This window comes from Palaemon carinicauda, chromosome 12 (genome assembly GCF_036898095.1).
Source record: "Palaemon carinicauda isolate YSFRI2023 chromosome 12, ASM3689809v2, whole genome shotgun sequence".
Lineage (NCBI taxonomy): Eukaryota > Metazoa > Arthropoda > Malacostraca > Decapoda > Palaemonidae > Palaemon > Palaemon carinicauda.
Genome location: NC_090736.1, coordinates 95,675,367 through 95,680,553, shown reverse-complemented (window position 1 = coordinate 95,680,553; position 5,187 = coordinate 95,675,367).

The following is a 5,187-nucleotide window of genomic DNA, read 5'->3' as shown; positions in this document are numbered from 1 at the left end:
AACATATTGATAATAGTAATCAGCTAAAGTATTTAGGATAATATATTCCCCTTTACTCAATCATCCAATGGTGTCTATAATAGTATGTGAACTGGGAAGTCATTTGGAGTATTTTCTGATTATTAAGTGTAGCCCATAGAAGGAATGAAAAAATAAAGAATCTATCTATAAAAAACAGGTTATAAATGAGGCAAGTAATTAATTCTTTTGATACTTATGTAGATTTATCAGCTCCATAGATTCCTTAGTAGGGTCAATTATATGGAAAATACCCCCTCAACCCCCAAAAAATTGTAACAAAAGGTTTCTCAACTGATTCTGGTAGGTTTTAATGTACTTTTTAACATACTAAAAGTTTACCAACCTCTGACCCCCGGAAAAGTGTTTTTTCAAGATGGTGTCCAAGATGGCTGCCGAAACCTTTGAACCATCATAACTTTATAACTATCAGCTCAAATTTGATGATCTTGGTGTCTATTCCTACTTTTTTTTTGGGGGGGGGGGCAAAGAACACATTAAGATAATAAAAAATTATATTGGCCTATTATGAGCCAATGTTTTGGGGGTAGAGGTGCCATTTTCCATATATTTGACTGGATCTAATTGCATAACTAATTCGCATCTTCCTATATTTCTGATATGATTCAACAATGAGTGCAAGCACAGTCAGTCAAGATTCTTGTCTAATATGCAAGGAGGAGATTGAGGATTCCAGTGATAACTGGGTTGCAACTCAGTGGAAGGTAGCAAAAGGAATAAATGATGCCAGTGTAAAGTGGAAAGACGATCTTGTAGTTGAAGCTGGTATGAAAGTGCATAAAAGTTGTCGTCAACAGTACATTAATGTTAAAAATATTAAAAGCCATGTTGCAAAGAAAAGTGTGCTTCTGTACCAGGAAAGAGAACCACAAGATGCTCAAGTGGAGCTTTTGATAGTGCAAAGGACTGCATATTCTGTGGATGTACAATTGATTTGGACAAGGGACACTTTAGCTGGGTATGCATGGACAAATTTGTGGAAACACTTTTGGAGGTCTGTGAATCTCGTTCAGATGATTAGGGACTGACTGTTAAGGGCGCATCGCATTGAATACCATTCACGAGATTTACATGGAGCAGATGGCCTTTATCATCATTCATGTAGTAGAAATTTAAGGAACCTTAAGTCTGTGCCTTTTGAGTTCCAGCATGCCCCTTTTGCCTAGCGCAGAAAGACAGGGCGTCCTAAAGTTGAAGATAAGTATAAAGCATTTCAGAAAATTTGTGCTTACCTGTAACTGAACAGTGAGGAACAACTAACTGTGACATTTTTGAGCCTCATAATGAAAGGTTATCTTTCCAATCATGATTTCGAACTCTATGAGAATTACAGTTTGAAAAAGCATCTTAAAGAGAGCTTTAAGGACTCAATCATATTTTTTGAAGGAGAAGGCTTGGACGATATTGTCACTAAGAGAGAACAAACATCGCAGATTCTGAGATCATATTACAATGGAAAGTGTCAAGAAGATGATGAAGAATCCCAAAAACGTGCTATTATTGAAACTGCCGCCAGATTAATCAAAAGTGACATCAAGTCTGAGGTTTCCACTATGAAGAATCAGTATCCAAGTAGTGAGGATTTGAAGCTTGATTAAGCGGCTTAATTCATTCCAACTACTTTGCGAATAGCACTGGAAACATTATTCACTGGGAAAGACACAAGAAACAAGGTTGCTGCAGTTGGTCATGACATAATTTAGGCAGTTCGGCCATGAGCTGTGAAGATTGCTCCTGATCGTACCATTGATCCTGCCCTTCTGTTCCAGCATTTCCTTGTCATGTCAAGATCAGGAGATCTTTCCCATATCCTCCAGCCCTCTTTGCGACCAGGAACATTCTTCGGAAAGCAGATAAAGCTCTGCTTGCTCAGGCAATTCGAGACCATGTTGCAGCCATTTCAAGTGAGGCGGTGGTTAACTCTAAACCTAAATCAGATTGTTATGTGCTTGATGGAGGCTTTTTGTTCCATCGTTTACCATGGAAGAAAGGCGACTGATATTATACAATAGCTGAGTCTTATAAAGACTTCACTGTGAGAAATTATGGACAAGCAACAGTGGTGTTCGATGGATATGGTGAAGGCCCCTCTATAAAAGACTCCACACATCTGAGACGAAGAAAAAACCTGCACCCTATAATTAGTTTCACAGCAGAAACAGAGTTTTCAGGCAAGAGGACTTTCTATCTCGTGACAAAAACAAGACAGACATGATTTATCTTATCAGCAAAGCACTAACTAGAAGGGGATGCCATGCCATTCAGTCACCAGGTGATGCAGATGATGATTTCGTTAAGGCAACTGTTGAACTATCCCATCATTACACCACAACGTTGGTTGGTGAGGATACAGATTTGCTGATCCTGCTCCTTCCTTATACCAAAACAGACAATGAGACCATTTACTTCCGTCCTGATGCAAGCAAACAGTCAAGAGAACGCAAAGTGTATAACATTAACCTGTTGAAAGAAACTCTAGGTGATGATGTATGCACTGAGTTACTCTTAGTACATGCCTACTCAGGCTGTGATTCCACTTCAAGGATTTTCGGCATTGGAAAAAAGTCAGTCTTCCGGAAATTAGTGAAATCTGATCCTGTAATGAAGTCCTGTGCGAGTGCATTCACCCTTCAAAATAAATCTCAAGAGGAGATATCAGATCTTGGCAAAGAACTGATGGTTGATTGCTTTGGAGGCAAGTCTAATGATACAGTATCATCACTGCTCCATACCATTTTCACCAAGAAAGTGGCAACTGCTGAAGCATTTGTTACTCCTGAAAGGCTTCCCCCAACATCATCAGCAACAAGTTTCCATAGCCAACGTGTGTATTTCCAAATTATGGTATGGATGGGAAAGGCAAGTGAAATGAGCCCAATTGAATGGGGATGGAAATTCGAGAATGATCAGTTAGTTCCAGTTATGACCCGGAACAATGCTGCACCTGACAAACTCTTGAAAATTATCCATTGCAACTGTTCAGAGAGATGCAGATTATCTCGATGCAGCTGCAGACGTTATGGACTCCCTTGCACTGGTGTATGTGGCCCTTGCCAGACTGAAAACTGTAACAATTATCTCGATGCAGCTGCAGACGTTATGGACTCCCTTGCACTGGTGTATGTGGCCCTTGCCAGACTGAAAACTGTAACAATTATCTCGATGCAGCTGCAGACGTTATGGACTCCCTTGCACTGGTGTATGTGGCCCTTGCCAGACTGAAAACTGTAACAATCCAAACGGCACTCGAGAGGTTGATACTGAGGAGGAGGATGACACTAAAAATTGAAACTCTGAAACTGGTTCTATGCATTTAAAAGTGTTATTAACTAATGTAAACCAGTACTTGAAATATAAGGCTCTGTTAAGTGTAATTAGGATTTGATATAATTAGAAGATTATATAAACATGAGTACTGTAAGTTAACAACCCTATAGAAGACGTTCATGATTAGTTTGCTATCATTATGCCTTCTAGGAATAAATTATTTTAACTATTGCTTGTTGTAAGTGTTTGTGTATAAGGTGATAGTGAACATCTGAAGGTCAAGAATCCAATTTCATAATGATTTACCAGCTGAATGATATCCCTGGCTGTCTTAACGTGTTCTTTGCACTCAAAAATGTAGGAATAGACACCAATATCATCAAATTTCAGTTGATAGTTATAGAGTTATGATTGTTCAAAGGTTCCAGCGGCCATGTTGGACGCCATCTTGAAAAAACACTTTTCCGGGGGTCATAGTTTGGTAAACTTTTAGTATGTTAAAAAGTATATTAAAACCTACCAGAATCAGTTGAGAAAACATTTGTTACAGTTTTTGGGGGGTTAAACTGTATTTTGCCCTAACTACCTTGGGTTAGAATCATTGTAACTTTTCTTGGGTCCATCCCTTTAAACTTCCAGTGGAGGCTAAATGAACATCACTGAGACACGAAAATATCACAGGTGGATAAGAGCTATGCTTTCACACCATTTCCTTCCTTTTGACTGCAAATACTCCCAGACGGGATATGTAAAGGCAGTCACAATACTACTTTAATCTTCTTTAGCCTGACATATTGCGTGTCAAGGATACTCCCTAAAACCAGAAAGGAGTTCAAGTTAACAACGAGATTGTTCGAAGAAAAATATTATGATAAAAAAATAGTTAGTGTGATTGGGATAATCACATTATTCTAAGAATTGACTTTTATGAAGTTGGCGTTTTATTCCAGCTTTTAATTGTACTATTCGTGAGTATTATTCTTAGTCGATTTGCACATCTAACTTTTATAGCATGCAGTGTTAGACTGCACCCTTTGCACGTCAACCTTACCGAGAACACTGCCATTTTTCTTAATGTTTTAGTAAAAGATTTGTATCCTTCAATAAAAGTAAACGACAATATATCGTAATTTGTTGAAATCAGATGATCTTAAATTTGACTTTTCCAAGTCACTGAAGGTCAAAGGGCAAGGTGTCATTTTAAAGCTCATATACTTGTTTGGTTTTCTATGTATCAAGAATATTTGCACACTGAAATTGAAAGTTCGAGACCCTTGAATTTTTAACCTACCCATCTTTAAATATATGGATTTAAACTATTTCGATAACTAGATTTATATTTTTGGCCCAGGAAAATTAGGATTTGGGTCTTGGTTTCCTATAATTATTTACTGAGTTATAGTAAAAAATCTATTCTGACCTTTCAGGTCAATGTGACGTTGACCTTGACCCTTTGAAATCAAGATTCTAATAAGATCTATTGTAGGGCATAGTGCATCTCTCCTGAAAATGTTAAGTTAATCGGTCTGATGGTTTTTTTTTTTCGTACATTTGCTAACAAAGTTGCAAACATACAAACAAACAAACAGACAAACGCAGAAAAAGGAATCTTAAAAAAAAAAAAATACACCTCGCCTTCCACAGTAGGACCGAGGTAATAATGTCATTTAGTAAGTGTATAGCAATCTAAAATCCATAATAATTCTTCTATTTAACCCTGGATAGGTACGGTGGGTCGTTTGCGACCCCGAGCGTCAAAAAAAAACAGGTTTTTCTCACGTGACTCACCCCTGTGACTGAATTTGTGGGTGATCGACCTGCAGGAGGTGTCTCCCCTACACGCTCTAGTAGTGTCCAGATGTGCATTGCTGTAGCTGTACT